Source organism: Clarias gariepinus, chromosome 24, assembly GCF_024256425.1.
Source record: "Clarias gariepinus isolate MV-2021 ecotype Netherlands chromosome 24, CGAR_prim_01v2, whole genome shotgun sequence".
Classification (NCBI taxonomy): Eukaryota; Metazoa; Chordata; class Actinopteri; order Siluriformes; family Clariidae; genus Clarias; species Clarias gariepinus.
The window spans coordinates 20,031,712-20,054,078 of record NC_071123.1 but is presented as its reverse complement, the minus strand read 5'-3'; the positions used below and the strand labels follow the sequence as shown (position 1 = coordinate 20,054,078).

General features: G+C 39.8%; 1 pseudogene; it reads left to right on the top strand.

Annotated features, from left to right (window-relative positions):
- Window positions 1–731: 731 nt before the first annotated feature.
- LOC128512618 (trichohyalin-like) lies at window positions 732–18,709 on the top strand (annotated as a pseudogene).
- The last annotated feature ends 3,658 nt before the right edge of the window (window positions 18,710–22,367 follow it).

Genomic DNA, 22,367 nt, shown 5'->3' with positions numbered 1-22,367 from the left:
TCGACTTCACAACTATCACCTGAGATGTTATTGTTTTCCTCAGTGATCAAATATAAAAAAAAAAATTACAGCCTATGTTTACATTTAGTGTTAAGTGCAATTATAGAACTATATTTTTATCTATATGTATTTTGCATTATTATTATTATTATTATTATTATTATTAACAATAATAATAATAATAATAATAATAATAATAATAATACTCTGTACTATTTAAATTACAAAGATACATTTATCCAATGTTATGTCCAGAATAACAGTAACAATATCAATGATCCACTTCCCTAAGTAAGCTTCTTTCCCTCAATGCACCTGTGTGTAACTCCACTGCACTGCATTAATGTAGCAGAGACATTTAGCATGTTGAGTAAAAGACACACCAAACATGTAACATATAACACACACTACTGCCAGACTCCATCAGAATCTCTTTGTGTTATATCCGTATGTAAGTGATGGAATGAACTCACATAAGTTAATAAATCATTTATTTCCTACTGTGCCCCTTTTCCCTCCCCAGTTGAGTTTCTGTTGCTGATAAATCTTTCCAATGTGAGCAGATGATTATTAGCACAGTGTAACAGAATGTTATGTAGATTTACTCTAAGTAATTGTACATCCTTAACTAGTTTAACTTTGTTTATGAGACACAGAAACTGTGTTATGTTTAGAGTAACAGTTTTATCATGCACAAAACATTTAAACTTTATTATTCACAGCAATTATTCATGGGGGATCTACAAAGGACAGAGGAGCGAGGTGAGAAAGACATAAAATAAAATTCTACGTTTAATTTTCTAGTTATATATTTTTTACTTTGTTCATTATAAAGTAGAACATTCATCATGCTGTTGTCTAGTTTCTCATTAGTGTTCTACACACACAGAAATCGTCTCGGGTTACTTTGCTGTAACCCTGTTCCCTGAAAAGGCGGGAATGAGATGGTGCATGAAAACGCTATGGGAACATCTTGTCATGTTGCCGGTTGTGAAGCATGTGTGTATCAAACACGCCAAATTTTGGCTTATATAACCTCGGTCGGGTGACGTCATCTGATGAGACGCACCTGCAGGTTGTAAATAGGAGTGAACCGGAAACATTTCTCAGATTGATTTGTCTGAACGGACATCCGGTCACGTAGACAGTATGGCATTGGGACGTAGCATCTCGTTCACGCGTTTTCAGGGAACAGGGTTACAGCAAAGTAACCCAAGACGTTCCCTTTCAAAGGCTACACTCAATGCTGCGTAAAAACGCTATGGGAATAAGAGTACCAATGCCACCGCACTGCAAGTGTCTGGACCCCAAGGTTGTGTAGCGTGTGTGCACAAGGCCGAGAAGGTCTCAGAACTATGTCTGGGCAGCTGACTCGAGGACCCATGAGCCCGGAGTAGCATGAACATCCAGACTATAAATCTAACAAATGTGTGCGGAGAGGACCAACCCTCCGCGTCACACACTTGTTGCAGGGGAATACCTCTTGCTAGTGCAATAGATGAGGCGATCCTCCTGGTTGAATAAGCCCTGATTCCTAGAGGCACAGTGAGGCCATGCGCCTCATGGAAAAGGGCAATAGCATCTCTTACCCAGTGCAGATCTCCAATCTTAGAGAGGTACCGGCCATTAAAAAAACATCTTAAGGGTCAGAAACCTGAGGCGCTCAAGTGGTTCAAAAAAGGGGTGTCAATGGGATCTTCGAGCACAATAGATAAAATCCACAAAAAGGACCGTGGCTCTAGTAGGTGGCCTCAACCATTTAGCTCCACGAATGAAACAGGTAACTAAAAGGGTGTTTTCCCACAGTAAACCCATCAATCAGGACGTGGCAGGCTGAAATAGCAGTTACGTACGTTTTGAGAGAACGAGGGTACAAGCCCAAGGACAACTTTTCCTGCAGAAACTCCAGCACTGAAACAATTCGGCAGTGAACTGGGTTTATCTGCTTCATCATGCACTAACTTTCAAATACATTCCATTTGAGGGCATAAGCTCTTTTAGGGAAGGAAGCCCTAGCAGAATAGTCTTAATTACGCTGGCAGGAAGATCAACTTGACTTAGTTGATCCCGTTTAGGGACTGAACGTGAAGGTTCCAAAGCTCGGGCCGGGGATGAAATATCGTCCCCTGCGCCTAAGACAGAAGATCCCACCTCATTGGAATCACCTATGGTGAGCCGTTGAAGAGGGATACTAGATCCGAGAACCACACTCTGGTTGGCCAACAGGGCGCCAAAAAGAGGCGCAAACGCTGTTGATGGACCCTCACCAAGACTCCCGGGAGCAGAGCTATCAGGAAAAGCACATAAAGGTGTAACCTGGGCCACATACGGGCCAAGGCGTCCAGACCCAGGGGAGCTGGAAGAATCAGAGAGTAGTAAAGGGGACATTTGCTGATCTTGCGAGGCAAAGAGGTCCACCTCTGCTACAGATCTGGCCTTTAAAAACGCACGTTTTCGGAAAAGGGATCCCACGACTTGCCGCGAGTGTGCGCGGCAAGCTGTGAAAATGCCCTTCAATACCTGTAGGGGGCAGTCATGTTTCAGTCTAAAGTATTGTGTGTCTACTGAAGCTGAAAAATGTTATGTCTCTTAGGCGCCCATTGACAGCAAGCGACAGAGCTCATAAACGTGTCAAGCTCAAACTGTTATGTATTTATTCATCATTTTCATTCAGAATTATTATTATTATTAGTAGTAGTTCTCCGAATTTATTATTATTATTATTGTAATGGACCCGCGCGTGTGCAAAAGGACTACAAAGATGTATGACGTTAGCCTATAACAGTATTTATGCGCTTTAAACGCAGACGGGTACTGGTGGCTCAGTGGTAGGTGATTCGCCCGCCATGCGGGAGACCCGGGTTCGATTCCCAGCCAGTGCTCAATATGCTGGTGCTATTCGCTAAAATGCCATAGATATAGCCATTACATTATCAACTTATGCTTCAGTACTAAATGCATGTTCGCAATTGAGAATCTTTTTTTGCTTAAGCTATGAAACACATTAGCACTCACCTCACAGTTGCTATAATTTAATGATTATCATAAGCAAAAAGTGTAAAACAAAGGATTCACATTTATTACATTTTCACCCAGAGCGGGATTCGAACCAGGGTCTGGACGATTTTATAGGATATACGGATATTATACGGATATTATTTAAGCAACGCCACACCACGTGGAAAGCGGCAAAAATGCTTCAATTTCATTGGCTGTCTGAGTGTCAGCTATTCACGACTGGCCCCCGCGGAACACAGAATCCCTGGGCTTTGACTGCGCTTTCTCCATTCGTTATTACAGGGGCGGACTGGGACCAAAAAGTGGCCCTGGACTTCCTGGCCCACAGCAGCCCACACCATAATACATTGGCTCATTAATGTAGAGATACATTTTTAACACCAGTTACTAGTATAAAAATATAACACAATACAGAAATCAATGCTATTTAAACATGTTATTTGAAGTATCACTGAACATATATTGGGTCAAAGAAACAAACAAAAAAAAGAACATCAAGACAAACAACATATAAATCTATAAAGACAATATTTTTTATTTTATTCTTTAATTATTATGGTAGTCAATATTAACACGAAATAATGCTGAGAAACATTATTTCAATTAATATTGACCACCATCATAATAACTAGCACAAGTTAATGCTGCTACTAATTTTATCCTGTTTGATTGCCATTCTTTTTACTTGGCTCTGGTAGATGAGGGGAGACGTGTTGGTCATCATCAGCATGTGTTATGATGTGGGATGTGGTGCGCTGCTGGATCCAGCCTCACTGTCCCTGACCTGTTATAGGCAGAATCTGTTCATTTGAAGCATTTCACAGCATTTACCTCTAAAGCTTTTTCTTATTTTCGCGTAACCTTTTCTTCTTCCTGCTTTTCATTCATGGAAATTATTATTAATTTGCTCAGAAAATTCGCTGCATCGAGAAAGGATCAATATCTAAAAATTGCCCACGTGTGTGGACAAAGAATACAAAAGTGTATAATCTTTAATAAAGTTAATCTATTACAATGTTGTTTTCAATGCTGAAGCAAACATGATTTAGTTTCAGTCTATTCATTGAATACAACGCCACAACACGCTCCGAGGTGAAGCGCACCCACAGTTACTGTAATCCCCCATCTCACCTTTACAACAGGTGTGAAGTCATCAAACCGGTTTCGCTGCTGGGGCAATTCACAGAATTGGGGGTTTTAAAACAAATTAACAAGACCGAGCAGACTTCAGACAGGGGGTTTGGTTGGTTAGAAGTGGCGCTGACGGGGGGGCGGGAGGGAGTCTTGCCCGCGGAGCAATTCAGTGTAGAACCGCCACTGCCTATTTTCCACCACATCACGTACTTCCCTGATCTCGGACTTTATAATGTGGAGCAAGCCCGAGATCATATTAACGTAGCATTCATCATTCAAAGTTATTCATATCAGTGTATAGTAAGTGTGATTTGAAAAGTGCTATAACTCCACCTGCTACAGTTTCAGCCCAGTGGAACAATCTGACTACACGTGAAGTGCCATGAAAAAGTATTTGCCCCTTCCTATTTTTTTTCTTTTCATATTTGTCACACTTGTATAGGTGGAATTTTACCTAAACACTTTAGGTGAGAACGTATAGGTTAATATGTATAGGTGAGAACAGCTGATTCACACTTGGGGAGAGTGAATAATTTGCATTTGAATGTTGTCTGGCATTGTAAGCACATGCAGTGACACTAAAAGAACAATAGGATTAATAGGAATAGGAGGCACTAAAGAGGAGGATTTTAATTTAGACTATAAAAAAATTAACCTGCGTCTATTTTTAGGCGTGCCAGCTGCCACTTTTTAGTCTTATAATGCCCACATGACATGCTGGTACAGAGCTGGACATAGCTCATCCATGCCAATGATCCCGGGTTTTCACCCTGCGCTATAAAATACGAGTACGACGGCCATCCGCGGACAGCACAATAACGAAAAAACGTGATTTTATAAATGTTTGAAAGCAAATAAGCTGCGCTGTTCTGTATTGTTTTTGGTGAACTTGAGCGCGTCAGAAAATGAACGCAAACGTTTTTTAAATGGTCAGAGTCAGTCTGCTTGCTCTTTTCCCGACGCGTTCATAATCATTAGTCTACTTCTGCCGGTGCGCTCTGGAAAACTCCATGCATGCGGCTGAGCACTGATTAAAACTATGGAGTAAATTAAAGAGAAGAATCACGATGCCGAATTAAAGTCCTGAGCCCAAACCTCATTTAAATTAAATTAACAAATACTATAAGTAAAAAAAAAAACAATAGCCCACGTTTAGAAACCGTTTATAAATTCTTTCCCGACATGAGTTGGCCCGGTGTTATGCGCAGAGCGCCGGGAGATTTCCTGAAGCTCCGAAATCACTGGGGCATTTTTTCTAAATAGATGCTTTAATAACTGATGGAGGTTTTGAGCTGTATATACACGCAGTTTTGAGGGGTTTAAAACGAATTAGCCCGAGCAGACCTACATGAAAAGTGAGAAGTGAGTAACCCCGCGCGCTGTCGCGGTGTATATACTGTACAACACACGTTTATCAACCTTTTGATAAAAACGCTGCCTTTTGTAAAGTGAAAGTACTTTACAAAAGACAAACTGCTTTATTTTAGTCATGAATTCACAATCACATCACATTCCAGCTATTATTTCCAGCCGTGGTTAAATAATGTATAAAATAATTATTAAATGCTGGACACAAACAGCAAATATGATAATTATTATAAAAAGCCCGAAAAAGTTTGTGGTCATAAGATAATATTTACTTAATAATATAATATATATAGTTCATTCATGTTTTCTGATGATGTCGACACATTTTTTACGTTTTAAATAAGATTCACGAATCAGGACATTCGCATAGTTAAGACTATCAGATAGCCTACTATCAGGAAATTAAATTAATTTCAACACCATGTAAACCGAGACATTGCCATGTCTTTCACTGTTTTGTCCCTTTTAAAACATTACAAAAAATATATAAGAAACTTATTAAGAATTTTAAAGCACGAATTTGGGCATCTCATTTCATCATTATGAAAATAATATGAAGCACATATACACGCATTTATCATGAAAGATTTGTTGTAAAGCAAAATAAAATTCATGTTTGCTTCAGCATTGGGAACAATATTGTTTTAGACTAAGTAATTATACACAATTCTTCGTTGTACAGTACTTGGTCCGGCGTTTAAATAAAGTCCTTCCATGCGCCATCTGGCGGATATTCAGTGAAGCACAACACATTTATTTAAATTCCCGAATGTTGCTTACGGCAAGTCGTGGCGCGCCGCGCGCTAAATTGAGGCATCCCGCGAGAAAACACGCGCAGTCTTAATGACCACATCTGTACATGAAATCTCTCGCAGATTGACTGACTACTTCGGGCTGGGGTTTCCATTTCCCGTGTGTCAGAGATTGACTGGACAGTACAACTGCTCCCACATTCATATGCCCTGGAATGTAAATTGCCCTGAGGGACAGGAACCTTGTGCGCTGGCTATTTAGCGGCGCAAGCACAGTATGCCCTGGTGATTAATATATGAGACTGCCATAGTGTTGTCCACCCACACTAGGGCATGGTAGCCTCTCAACTGCTGGAGGAAGTGCTTTACGGTCAGAAATAGAGCCATCATTTGATGTGCCACGCGAGAAGATGGCCTCTTTAGCTCCTTTGGGCTGGACGGTCATCTAAGACCGCACCCCAGCCCTTGAGGGAAGCGTCTGTCGTTAGCATCTGCGATGACAAGACGAACTTAGAGTGGGACCCAGAGTCAGAACCCGGGGTCTAAACCACATAGGAATGGTACGAAGCACCTGGCGCGTAACTGTTATTGGGGATTGGCCCTAGAGTGAAATCCCCTGGTTCTTAGCCACAACTGAAATGCTCTCATGTGCAGAAGGCCCAAAGGTGTCATCGTGGATACAGCTGCCATGAGAGCTAAGATCTCTGAAAGTGATGGTCACTTTCTGGTCTAGCTTGATTTCCTTGAGGGTGTTGAGAATAGATTTAACATGAGCGGGAGACAGCTGTGCCCGCTTACAATCGAATTCCATGTGACACCCAATATGTTGTCCTCTGAACAGGAAAGAGCACGCTTTTTCGTGGCATTGGGTCTCAATCCTAAGAAACAAAGATGAGCTAGGACGACATGCTAATGTTGAAGCGCTAGCTACTGAGACTGGGCCAGCCAGTCGTCTATGTTATTTAAATATGGATGCCCTGAAGTCGGAAGAGCCAGAACTATATCCATGCATTTTGTATATGTGCGGGTGAGAGAGCTATACCAAATGGAAGGACACGATACTGGTACGCTTCGCCCCCGAAAGCGAACCTCAGGAACCTCCTGTGTTGTGGCAATATTTCTAGGGTTAGGGTATGAAATTAAGCATCCTTCAACCAATTGTCACATATCAATCGCTTGGTAGGATTTGAGAGCAATCACTTTGACAGTCAACATTTTGAAGCTGTATTTATTTATTTTAGATAGCGGAACAGCCCGCGAAAATCAAAAAATTGAACGCAGCCCCCCGTTCCTCTTGGGAATCAAGAAATACCGACTGTAGCAGCCTGACTAACTGTCTGGTAAGGGAACATGTTCCATGGCCCCATTCCCCAGCAACTTCTGTCAGCAGATTCGCACTTTCCGGGTTTCGCGGAAGTGGAGACCACGCCGTTGAAACACGGAGGGTGATGTGAGAACTGAATCCTGTAGTTTCTCTCTACAGTGCTTAGTACCCAAGGAGATATACTTGGCAGTAGCTTCCATGCTTCCAGTTTCTCAGAAAGGGGCAAAAGTCTCGGCGGCTTGGTTAATGGGGGGAGGGGGGATGTTAGATGTTCGGCATTCTGAAACATGGCAGGAAAAAAACAAAGAGCTAACACTTTATTGGAGACTGCAAAAAATCCAACCTCCTGGGGGTGCCAGGGAGAACACTTCATTCTCGAAAGGAATTCTGCGTGCCTCTTCCCATTGGGGGGCCACCCCCATGGTCCTGGGGACATAAACCTCAGGGCTTCTTTGTGAAGAAGACAATATGCCAGTCTGAGCTCTTTTAAGGCGGATTGCGAAGCGTGGCGCAAAGCACCCCAATCTTTACGAGGGGGTGCCTGGCTCAAAAACACTCTCCTTGTGTGTTTCACGCCTCGCAAGAGTCAGACCCGGTCAAGACTGGGTGGCCGACAGTCCCGACTCTTGAGCACGGCAGGAAAGAAATTTCCCGAAGGCTTGTTCATATAACTTCGGCTCATGAACCTAGCGGCGAACAAGTTAACGACATCGCCAAACAGGCCGGAAGGCGAGATAGGGGTATCAAGGAGGAATGCACGATCCTTATCCTTGATGCCGCTGAGATTTACCAACAAATGCCTCTCCACGGAAACCATCGCAGCCATAAAATGGGCAATAGCACGAGCCGTCTGCTTTGTTGCACGAAGAGACAAGTCTGTGGCCCGGCGTAATTCCAGAACGCCCTATCTTGAAGAGCCCCGCCAGTACTCAAGTCTCTCAGCAGGTCAGCCTGGTAGGCCTGCAAAACCGCCATGGTATGCAATGGAGCACCAACCTGACCTGCTCCCTGAAAAGCTTTTCCCTCCAGGAAAGATAAAAGTCTACACAGCTTGAAAGGAAGTATTAGCTTTTCAGGGAGGATGATGTCCCAGGAGAGAGAGAGCCTGGAGCTCTTCTATCTGGGTGTCATCATATAACCCAGCGCTTCCACATCAACTATATTTAAACAAATAAATAAGTAGATGGCAGGATAACATGGGATAAATACAGCTTACTCCATGAACGGGTTAACTCATATGAAGATTGCTAAGAAAGAGGGAGGGAGCATCATTGAGGCTCGGCCCCCGGCCACCCGACAGAACCTGCCGTCTAATGTTTTCTTTTTAAGCGCTTGGAGGCTATTTCCATCTCCGCGGAGCGAGAGAGAATGTTTATCCTTGCCCATTCACAAGAAGCGCAGGGCGCGCTTGAGAGCGGACAGAGGGATTTCCTGATCCAACGAGGAATTGAGAGATAGGAGTTTTAAATCCGTCTCTCACAGCTCTACCGGATACACGCGTTTTAAGCCCCAGGAATGCGCCGTGGCCCGGTACTTCTCATGAAAGGGCGCGCTCGGCACTTTAATCGAAGCAGTAAAGTGTAGAGATCGCCCTCCGATATAGATTTATCACACACGGAGGGATATCTCGTTTAAAACTCTGCCATATCGGTGAGTTAAACACTTTCTTATTTTGATGGTTTAAACACAGACACGCATACACAACTAGGTCAGTGAAGACAAAAGACACACTGATACTGAGAGATAAAAAGAAGAAGGTTTTAGTTTGACTTTAATTTCATAATAATTACTCCTTATAGTAACTAAGACTGACTAATATTACTGCCCGGCCTCCCAACAAGTCAGACACACTAATATATCATTTGATTACAAGCTTTGCTTATGGTGTGTAATATGGTGCATAACTCTTGTGTAAAATGCTTTCTCATGCTCATAGAGCCCATGCTACGATATGCCCATGCCATCTGAGAAGAAAAAACTGCACTGATGGGAACCTGGTCATTCAGCCTGGTCATTCAGTTTTCTGATTCAGCTCATTAAACAAGTTTTCTGATAGTCACACCACTGTTTAGTCCCAATCCTGTAAGGTCTGAGATTTTTGATTTATAAAATGATTTATTTATTTATTTTTTATTTATTATTATTTTAGTTTTATTATTATTTAATGATGCAACTTCTTTAAGTGTTTGATTTCTGATCGTGTTCATTCACGATTTTTTCAGACCACATTTCTTCCATGAAGTTGACGGTTTAGCACCATCCTTCCAGGGTTTAATAATGCATTGGGCAGTGCTTAACTTAATTCCAGCAAATTATTCTTTGCTTACACAAGACAATAATTCGATTTCTGAAATTGTGCTTACTTTTGGTCAGGTAGTGTACTGTATATAACTTTAGAGAAAAAGGTGAGTTAGAGAGTCCAACTAGATAATAATGCATGAAAGAGATTATAACAAAATGTACTGTAATTGAGTCATGCGGTAAATTGGATTCTGATAGAGGTAATACAAAAAAAAACAAAGAAATTTCCTTTTCTCAAAATTAGCAAAGAAAAAGGAGACAAACAAACCAGTACAGAACAAAACATATTTATTGAAAACAACTACAGAATGTTATTATACAATACTATTTCATATAATACAGAGAAATAAACAAAAATTACCAAAGCATTTTTAGGAATCTCATCAATCTTTCTTTGTATTTTCAATCAAGATCATCAAGAAAAATACATCTGGGTTTGTCAGGTAAGTAAACTTTCCTTAGCTATAAAAGGTTTTTAATTTTTTTTCTGATGCTAGCACCATAAAACAAAATTCTTAAGTTGATGTAATAACCCAGTGACCATGGTTACAATAGCTTTAAGTAAAGCTTAAAGGTAAGTAAAGCTATTAAACAACAAATACATTTTTTAGAAACATGGACATTCATCTGTTTGTTATTGTCACAAATGAAGTTGAGGCACACTTCGAAGTGTGTGTCAAGAAATCGCACGTTTTGAGTCTTATATTTTTTTACGGCGACTGACGTCATGAAGTTTGAAGCCTCGCTGCAATTGGCGGTTCAGGAAGTTGTTCGTATCTTGCCGCCATGTATTGCCAAATATAAACCCAAGCTCTTTTTTTTTTTTTTTTTAGGTGCTATGAATGTTATTGCTGATGTATATTTTCTTTAGTATAACTAATCTTTTGCTGTGTTGTTTTTTTGTGTTCACTGTCTTGTTTTGTAAATATCTGTGCAATCAAAATAATTAATTAATAAATTAATAATAATTATAATATATACGTATACTATGAATATTTATATATAGGATACAGTATATATAAAGATATAAACTGAAGTAATCTCTCCACAGTTCATGGCTAGTATTGTTTTTAAATAAATTAAAAAAAAAACACGACACCCACAACAACCAATTCCATAAGCACATATACTTCCCTTCTCTTCTTTCCTCTTCTGAGTAACACTGCCTCAGTTTGAAAAGAGTTAATCACATTCTGCCAGACTCACATCCAATAAGCTATAATGTTTTATTATTATTATTATTATTATTATTATTATTTCATCTACTTAGTAACATTGTCCCAGAGGGAAAACATCACTGTCCCTCCCTCTCATATGACAGAAATTATGAAATATTAATGTAATGGAAGAGGGTCACTTTTGGTATGTGTGCTTCTACCGTGAAATATACTGTAGAACAAAATGTGACAGGCGCCAAAATCTTATACGTTTTTCTTAAACATTTTTTTACAAACAAGCACAAGCACGTTAATAGGAAGAAAAAACAACAGATGGTTTAAATGGGCTATTATATTGTGCTCGCAATAGAAAAAAATATATAGTTTAATGAAAACTATGTATAATTCCCATGCCCAACCTAGGGCAAGACATAAATAAAAAAAAGAAATTGAGAGGATCACTGTACTGGTAAAATGACTATGAAAACATCTGCTCATCTTAAATTCTTTGACCGGTCAGGGGGTTTGTGTGTACAGTAAATGAAGCCTCGAGAAATTAACCCTTTTGTGAACCAATTGGCTGGAAGGCTTCAAGGTTTCATAAACCTTTATCTCGTCATGACTAATGTGTACCTTGGCTTTAGCTCAGCTACAAACTAAATGCTTATGCTAATGTTTTTGATTATGCTAAAGCTAATACAAGCAAACAAAATGAAAATACATTAGAAGGACAAACAGTGAGACCAGCATTAATAATAACAAACACAAGACAATGACGGAGACACAGACTTTACAAACTAATTAAACTAAACAAGTTGTAAATGATTAAAATTTACAACATGTGACTGACATGTGAGGTGCAATGCATACTGGGAACTGAAGTCTGGAACAAACATAAACATGAAAGTCCTACAGAACACACACAACAGGAGCACACAGGGAAAACATGACATTTAACAATTTTCAGTGATTACTGTCATAATTATGGCTATTATTATTGCTATGATTGTAAACACATTGTTTAAATATAAACAAAATAAATCATGAAGCAAGATAAATTATTACCTTTACCCATATTGAAGTCGATCAGCAAACTTTGTCTTAAATTCAATTTAAAGAGCCATAAAAGGGTTCAAATGCATATTTATTTTACATTAAGATCTGTGTAGACACCATACTCATAAACATTTTATTAAAATATGTAGGGCAAATTTAATATCACTTTAGAGAACAAATCCATGACATACTCTCAGTGTCAGGGGATTGTGTTGTATGTTTAGATCGTGGCTGACTGAATGCTCATGAACATATAAAAGTCAGCCAATAGACATAAAAAATAAGATTCAACATAGGAACTGTTGATTTTTCATAAGTATATTGATATATTGTGTTATTGTGTGATGCTACACCCAAAAGAAACCTTTACATACAGTATGGATTCATCTATAAAACCTTTTTTTAATTTTTATTTTAATAAAAACTATTTATTTTCTTCAACAGAGAAACAGAGAATGGGCCGAATATGAGAGAGAGAAAATTGAGAAATCTGCTTTATGTGTTGGTGAGTATGGGAGGAGCTACAAAAGTAAACACACATGTCTTCATTAGAAACCAGACTCGGAGAACACAAGTGCAAATAAGATATTTATTTATTTAACAGACCATCCAAGAAACATGTCAAACTAAACTGGCAGAGATAATCCAAATTAAAAGTCAAGTAAACAGGCCAGGGTGAGGCAATGTGCAACGGGCATAAACTGGATCAGGCTAAACTTAGAAAACAAACAAGGTCAAAATCTAAAATAGGCATGCAAGTATTAAAAGGCTTGGTTACCACACTGGAACCAGTCACAGGGACTGTATACTTTGCAAAGGCAAAAAGTGTGTGAATCTCTTCTATTAGTGTCTAGTAAGTAGTGTGAGGTGTGTTAGTATCCAGGTGAGCAGGAGCATTGGTGTTGGGAAATGTCGTCTTTGTAGTTCTGACAGTGTTCATGTATACAGCCTGAAATTTATTAATGAACTCTCCACTAAGCATATAGTAGGAAATTCACAACATAAATCACAAGGTATTATTTACACCATGTAAGTTTAAGAGACTTGCAACAGGAGAATGGCTGTGAGTGCTACTGGACAAAAATAAATCATTCATGTAAAATGCATAAAGCCCTACAGCTACTGAAATTTCAGCATTTATTATTTTTTACAGTATAAGTAGTATTTTGTAGATTTTATTATGTTGCTGTTTTCATTTTCATGACTAATAGTTAAAATATCATCAAATAAAAAAATCATCAAACTTTATTCCATATTATGAATTGAAAATTGCTTTTTTTTTTAAACAAATTGTCCATCTTAATATTTGTAACTTTTTCTAGAATATAACATAGATGACAAACAAATTTTTACCCAATATAAAAAGAAGATCAGAAAACTAGAAGAAACTGAAACTGAGCTAAAAAACACTAAGCTGGAACTGGACAGCATGTCAAAATCACTGCAGCATGAAGCCCAACAGCTGGAGGATTATAAGAAACAAATAGAGAATAAAGATGCAAAATTAAGAAACAGGGAGAAAATCATTGAGGAGAAAGACGCACAACTCAAAGATACAAATACAACACTAGAGAAGACGAGTAAAAAGCTAGAGGAGAGAGACAGAGCTGTACATGAGAGAGATCAACAACTGAAACTGAAAGACACACAGATACAGGAGACACAAATACAAGTGGAGGAAAAGGACAACAGACCTGTGGAGAGGAAGAAAGAATTAATTGAGAAAAATAAAGAGCTGAAGATTCTAAAAAAACATTTAGAGAATAATGAGAAGACTTTTTCTGAGAGAGACGCAGTGTTAATGGAAACTAATTATGAACTTCAACTTCTAACTTGTGCTACTGGACAAGTTAAAGAGAAAATCTCACAACTGGAGAATATGAACAAACTGCTGAGTGAGAAAGAAGCACAGCAGAAGAAGGTGTGTAAAGAGAAACCAGTGCAATCTAGTAACAACAAACAGGAGACACTGGGACAGGAGCAGCAGGACAAGAAGAGGCAACTACAGGAGATGATGATCATACTGAAGCAACAGAAAACTGAGTTATCAGACAAAAACAAACAGCTTGAAGAGAAAGACGGACTTCTAACTGAGAGAGAGACACAGCTAATCGAGAGAGACAAACAGCTTCAGGAGAAAGATAAACTTCTGAAAGAAAATCAACAAATGCTTCAGATAAAGAACAAGAGACTGGAAGAGAAGGACACACTGCTAATAGAGATGAAAAAAGAAATGGGGAAAACTAATAGGACGTTAGAGGAAAATCAGACACAATTGAAAGACAAAAATAGACAATTGGAAAATGTGAAAAAAGAACTGGAATCAAGTAAACAAAAACTGATAGATAAAGACAAACAGCTTCAGGAGAAAAACAGACATCTGTCACAAACACTTCAGATGAAGGACAAGACATTGGAAAAAAAGGACACACTGCTCAGAAAGGTGATGGAAGAACTGGGGGAAACAAATAGGACATTAGAAAAAAATGAGTCTCAGCTGAGAGAGAAAGACAGACAACTGGAGAGTGTGGTGAAAGAGCTAGACACCAGTAAATCCAAATTAATGGAGGAAGACAAAAAGATGCAGGAGAAAGACAGAAATTTAAATGACAGTACTAAAGCACTTATGATGAAGAATAAAACACAGGAAGAGAGGGACACACTGCTCAGAGAGGTGAAAGAAAAACTAGGCAAAACAAAGAGGACATTAGAAGAGAATCAGTCACAGTTGAAAGACAATGAGAGACAACTGGAGACACTGGGACAGGAGCTGCAGGACAAGAAGAGGCAACTACAGGAGCTTCAGGAGAAAGACAGACATCTGACACAAACACTTCGGATGAAGGACAAGACATTGGAAGAAAAGGACACACTGCTCAGAGATATGAGAGAAGAACTGGGGAAAACAAATAAGACATTAAAAGAAAATGAGTCTCAGTTGAAAGAGAAAGAAAGAGACCTGGAGTGTGTAATGAATGAACTGGAAACCAGTAAAAACAAACTTATTGAACGAGACAAACAGCTTCAGGAGAAAGACAGACTTCTAGAGGAGATAAAAAAGCAGCTGCAGGAACAGACAGATCCAGAATCATCAGCTCCTATCAGGAGAAGAAACAGCAAGGAATTCATACCCCTAGAAAGTGAGTAATTATTTACTTGTATTAATTAAATGTTTTTCAAAGGGTAAATACAAATAGTAAATATACACTTAACAAATTACATGTAAGATCATAAAACATACTTTAGTGGTACTTAATAATGCAACTCTTTAGCTACTGTAAGAAAGTGTAATTTAAACAGTGAAAGTGGTTAACTATAGTGTATATAACATTACTTTGATGATATCCTCTGTCTAATGCTACCTTCTGTAAAATGTCCTTGTTTCCTAGTGAGTGGAGAGACTCAGGAGTCAGCAGCACCAATCAGAAGAAGAAACAGTATGGAACGAAAACGTCCAAGTTGTAAGTGATTATTGGTTGTTTTTCAGTGTTTACCTCAAGAAACGATTAGGGGTTATAGAGACACAGCAGACAGATTACATTGCATTTACATTGATAATTATATCACAAGCAAAATATCAATATTGTATACCTGGTACAAAACATTTATTAAAAATGAAAACATATGTTAGAATTCATCTGTCATGATTAGTAGTATTCATATGATAGGAATGTGCTTACTAGTGGGTGGGACTTAAAATTAGACAATTGCTTTAGTTTCGGCCCAGCACATAGACTATAGTGCCCAAAGTATTTGTTCGTCTGACTTTACATGCACATGAACTTGAAGGAGCACGAAATTGTGCGAAATGTCTTTGTTCCTGAAACATTAAGAGTTTCTTTCACTAAAACTAAAGGACCGAATCCAACTTCGGAAAAAAAACCATACATCATAATCTCCCCTTCACCAAACTTTACACTTGAAACAATGGAGTCAGACAAGTACTATTCTCCTGGCAACCGCGAAAACCAGACTCATCCATTGGATGGCCAAACACAGAAACGTGATTTAACATTTCAAAGAACTGACCCCACTCTGTGATTTTACGTGGCCTACCACTTCGTGGATGAGTTGTTGTCATTCCCAATTCCTTCCACTTTGTTATAATACCACTAATGGTTGACTGTGGAATATTTAGTAGCAAGGAAATTTAATGGACTTATTGCACTAGTGGCATCCTTTCATGGTACCACGCTGGAATTCACTGAGCTTCTTGTCGGAATGGTCTGCATGAATAGGTGCTTAATTTTATATACCTGTAACCATGGAATTGATTGGAACACCTGAATTCAGTAATTTGGATGGGTGAGTGAATACTTTTTCCAATATAGTGTACAGTACATTACAGTTAAAAACAACTCTTTATGCGCTGTAGAATTTGAATATGAGAATGGAGCCTTAGTGGGCTGATATCTCATCAGCCCACCACCATACTCCAGAGAACAACCTTATCACCACAAGGTCAGTTATTGATTTTGTATTAAATTATTTATTCTTGTTTATTTTCAGTGGGTGGAGAATCGTCTAGTCCACATTCTCCAGTGTTGGATCTGTACTGCTGGGGAGGACGGGATCTGGGAAAAGTGTGACAGGAAACATCATCCTGAGTAGAGATGAAAGGAACGAGGCTGCAACATCTACATCTACATCGACATCCACCCAGCAGAGTGAGAGCACACAGGGGGAGGTGGCTGGGAGGAAGGTGACTGTGGTGGACACACCTGACTGGTTCTCTCCTGAACTCTCTCTGGAGAAGCTGAGACAGGATGTGGAACTCTCTGTCCATCTATCCGCTCCAGGACCCCATGCCTTCCTCCTCGTCATACATATAAAGCAGCCTACAGGAGATGAGAGAGGAATGCTGGAGAAAATGGAGGAGATTTTTGGGGAGAGATGTTGGAGAAACACCATTGTCATATTCAGTGTTACTGATGAGCTTCAGAAGAAGAATGTTGGGGAGTTTATTCAATCAGGAGATCAGGAGGTCCGGAGACTTGTAGAGAAATGTGGCAACAGGTTTCACTGTCTTAACATTAGGGAGAGTGGAGATGATTTTCAGGTCTCAGAGCTGCTGGAGAAAATAGAGAAGATTATGGAACGAAGCACAGATAAATTCTACAGCAGTGAGATCTATCTGGAGACAAAATCTCAGATCACAGCTATGGAGACTAAGATCCTGAAGAAAAGAGAAGAGAAAAGGATGAGAGAGGAGATAGAAATTATGGAAAAACTTGAAAAGGAGGTGCAGGAATCACTGAGAAAATTAGAGGGAGTGATCCAGGAACATGAAGGAGAAATCAAACAACTAAATGACCGAACAACTGAACTGAAGAGAAAGATGAAAGAAGAGAGAGATGAAGAGAAAAAGAGAGAATTTGAGAGGGAGCTGAAACGAGAGGTAGAGCAAAGGACAGAAATGAAAGAAAAGGTGAAGAAATTAAAAGAAAAGAGAAAGAGAGAGAGGACAGAGGTGGCGAAGAGGCACCAACAGGAGATGGAGAAGATCAGAGAGGTATATGAAGGAGAGGTCAGGATGGAGACAGAGAGAAACCTCATGAAAATCATCCTGCCTGAACTCCAGAAAAACATTTTGGCCTCGAAAACAAAGATGCAGGAAGAGTTCAGCAGACAGATGGAGGCAAAGGACAGAGAGCTGGAGACTCTTAAACAGAATTTTTCAGATCTCACAGAAAATTACAGTCAGCTTGAAGAGGTTTATAAGAAATCTGTGAACAGCTCAGAGTCAGATAGATCAGCTGTAACACTAGAGGTGTCGAAGGGAATCTTTCAAATGTTTAAAGACTATTTTTTCACTGGGTAACAGAGTTTATACATCCACAGACACTCACCCAGTCAGAAATAAAGTGTTTCAGGATAGTTTGTGTGGATAGGGCTGGACTGGGACAAACAGAATCACCCCTGGCCTTTGTGGTTCAGGTGGCCCACCACTACAATTCAGAATCTATACAGGGGTATACTATCCGTTATACAAATATATCCATTCAGTTAATTTCAAAAACTTTTATTTTATTAATTTTTTACTTAAAATGTATATCTCTTATACTTTCTAGATACAATACACATAAACTAAAATAGTTATTTGTTTTAATTTTGAATATACAGGGGGTGGACACTAAAACTAAAACACTGGCTAAGTTAGTGTTGGAGGTTTCATGGCTAAATTTAACCAGCCTGGTGGCCAATCTTCATTGATTGCACATTCCGCGAGTAAGAACAGAGTGTGAATGTATAATTAGCAGAGTAATGGCACAGTTTTGCTTAAAATATTGCAATGCACACAACATTATGGGTGACATATCAGAGTTCAAATTGGTTGTGCGCGTCTTGCTGGTACATCTCTGACCAAGATAGCAAGTCTTTGTGATGTATCAAAAGCCACGGTATGCAGGGTTATGCCAACATACCACCAAGAAGGACAAACCAAATCCAACAGGTGTATCTGGAGGCAAGAGGAAGCTGTCTGAAAGGGATGTCTGGGTGCGAACCCAGATTATATTCAAAAAACATAAAGCCACAGCGGTTTGCGAACGCGGGACTCAGGATCTCTTTTCTGGTTCTCTTACTCTGCCTTCATTCGCAGCTTTTGGAAATCCCAGCTTGCCCTCTACTTCTGGGTTTGTGGGGATTTCCCCCATCATCGACACGCCCCGCTCACGTCACTGGAAATTTTCCCACACAGTCTGGTCATTCATTCACTTACGCGCACAGCTTCTTTTCTCGGCTTCTACTTCACCAATACGCTAAACTTCTCTGGATCTTAATAAAGCATTTTACGAGGGAACTGTCTGCTATTGGGTTCAATCCTATTCATCTCTGCCCGTGACAATTGTGGTCTAAAACCAGGCGTTTAAGTTTCATTGTCCAACCCCTGTATATTCCTTAGATCAGTCTCATAAAGGTTTTAAAAAGCAGAATTATCCAACTTAGGCGGCACAGTGGTGTACTGGTTAGCTTTGTCGCTTTGCACCTCCAGGGACAGGGTCGATTCCCAGCCAAGCTCGATTCCCGTCTCTATGTGCATGGAGTTTGCATGCCCTCCCCATGCTTGGTGGGTTTCCTCCGGGTACTCCGGTTTCCTCCCACAGTCCAAAGATATTCAGGTTAGGCTAATTGTCATCTCCAAATTGACCATAGTGTGTGAATGTTCAGTTTAAAATCAATTACAAAATAGTATTACTTACATACAAGGCTTTAAATGGTTTAGCTCCCACATACCTAACCAGTCTTCTGAAACGCTATAATCCGCCACGCTCCTTAAGATCACAAAACTCTGGACTTCTTGTAATTCCCAGAATTTCTAAATCTACAAAAGGGGGTAGGGCTTTTTCATATTTAGCTCCAAAACTTTGGAATAGCCTTCCAGACAGTGTTAGGGGCTCAGACACAGTTTCCCAGTTTAAAAGTAGACCCAAGACGCATCTCTTTAATCTGGCATACGCGTAACTCATCCCATAACTTCATACTTCAGTACATCTATCCTGAATGGCAACTACGCTAATTCTCTCCATCTGTTCTGTACTTTTCTACCCATCCCGAGGCATCTGGAGATTGTACCAGCTTCAGTAGACAAAGGCCAACCCTGCGAGGATCCTAAGGCATCCAGAGAAGGACGAGCTCCAGCTGAATTCTGCCTTATTATGATTAGAGCTACACATCCTGCTCCTGTGCTCCCAGTGATCCAGATTCCATCTGCCCTCTGCACCTACTGACTCATCCCTGTGCTTAACTGGACTTCATGTTAATTTAAAGAATTTCTGTTATATTGTACTGTACTTTCAGCTGCATAACACACATGGTGTTATATCATCTCTATCTGTTATCACCCAAATAAGGATGGGTTCCCTGTTGAGTCTGGTTATATATATATTTTTTTTTTATGAATTTCTTTCATCTTTGTGAAGCTGTTTTGAGACAATGACCATTGTTAAAAGCGCTATATAAATAAAATTGAATTGAATTGAATTGAATGTGTGTGTGCCCTTTAATGGATTTGCACCCTGTCCAGGGTGTACCCTGCCTCGTGCCCTAAGCCTCCTAGAATAGGCTCCAGGTCCCCATGCCCCTGAATACAGGATAAGGCGGTATAGAAGATGAGTGATGAGTACAGATCTGGTCTTTAAAAACGCACGTTTTCGGAAAAGGGATCCCACGACTTGCCGCGAGTGCGCGCGGCAAGCTGTGAAAATGCCCTTCAATACCTGTAGGGGGCAGTCGTGTTTAAGTCTAAAGTATTGTGTGTCTACTGAAGCCGAAAAATGTTATGTCTCTTAGGCGCCCATTGGCGGCAAGCGACAGAGCTCATAAACGTGTCAAGCTCAAACTGATATGTATTTATTCTTCATTTTCATTCAGAATTATTATTATTAGTAGTAGTAGTTCTCCAAATTTATTATTATTATTATTATTGTAACGCACCCGCGCGTGTGCAAAAGGACTACAAAGATGTATGACATTAGCCTATAAACGCTTTTAACGCAGACGGGTACTGGTGGCTCAGTGGTAGGTGATTCGACCGCCATGCAGGAGACCCGGGTTCGATTACCGGCCAGTGCTCAAAATTCGCTAAAATACCACGATATAGCCATTACGTTATCAAGTTATGCTTCAGTACTAAATGCATGTTTGCAATTGAGAATTTTTTTTTCTTAAGCTATGAAACACATTAGCACTCACCTCACAGTTGCTCTAATTTAATGATTATCATAAGCAAAAAGTGTAAAACAAAGGATTCACATTTATTACATTTTCACCCAGAGCGGGATTCGAACCAGGGTCTGGACGATTTTATAGGATATACGGATATTATACAGATATTATTTAAGCAACGCCACACCACGTGGAAAGCAACAAAAATGCTTCAATTTCATTGGCTGTCACTAAGTGTCAGCTATTCACGACTGGCCCCCCGCGGAACGCAAAAACCTCGGGCTTCGACTGCGCTTTCTCCATTCGTTATTACAGGGGCGGACTGGGACCAAAAAGTGGCCCTGGACTTCCTGGCCCACAGCAGCCCACACCATAATACTGTAGCGTTTTTACGCCGGGAAGGATGGTGGAGAGACGAGTGAGCTTCCTGGCTGCCCAATGCAAATGGCTGGGAGGACTTTATTGCGCACCAACACAAAACAGCACATTCCACAGTCACTAAAACAGACATACACACACACACACACACAACCTGGCCGAAGCCACTACCCCAAACACCTTTCCCCAACACGGTGAACACATAACAATCCCTCCCGCAAAGCATGATGGTTGTTACTCAAAACCCCACCCACGCCACAATACATTGGCTCATTAATGTAGAGATACATTTTTAACCCCAGTTACTAGTATAAAAATATAACACAACACAGAAATCAATGCTATTTAAACATGTTATTTGAAGTATCACTGAACATATATTGGGTCAAAGAAACGAAAAAAAAAGAACATCAAGACAAACATCTATCTATAAAGACAATATTTTAAAAGGAATGGCAATAAAACTGAACAGGTAAGCTGAAATAAAATCAGTAGCAGCAGTAGCTCACACTAGTAAACTAGTTACACTCTAAAAAACGCTGGGTTGTTTTTTCTACCCAAGCGCTGGGTTGCCTCTTTTGGGGTTTTTTTTTTAGGGTTATTTACAGAGAGTTGGGTAGTTTTTGTGTAACCCAGCTGCTGGGTTGAAGTTTGCTTGGCTCCTCCCCCGAAGTTCACCGGTGGATTCAGCGGCTGTCAGTCAGAGCTTCGTGTCTCTCTTTAGCTCCCACACCGCTGATGACGGTTCATTTAAGGGAAAATGACGTTAAATACAAGGTCTGTATACACATGTTCACTCACCTAAGTCACATATGACTGAAAAATTATTACTATAGACTATACTATATTACTAGATGTCTGAGCTTTTTATCTTTCTCTGTAGAATGTTTGCAGGGTGACGAAACTATAACTGTAGTATTAGCATGACGCTAGCATTTAGTTAGGTTGCTAGCGTTAGCAACCACATTAACATTAGAACTTTATTAATCTCACTGTTTGAGACAATAAAATGCTGGGGTGTTACAAAACACTGACCCTCTCACAAATATACACACCTGCTAACCCTCCCGTTTTTCACTAGCTAGTTATAACAATATTTTACACCTTTCCCCCTTTGGCAAGTAGTATGCAAATATGACTGCTGCATGTAAGCTAACCAGGTCGCCCTCTTTAACCAAAGTTGCTTGTGACTCAGGCTAAATTAACTATCAG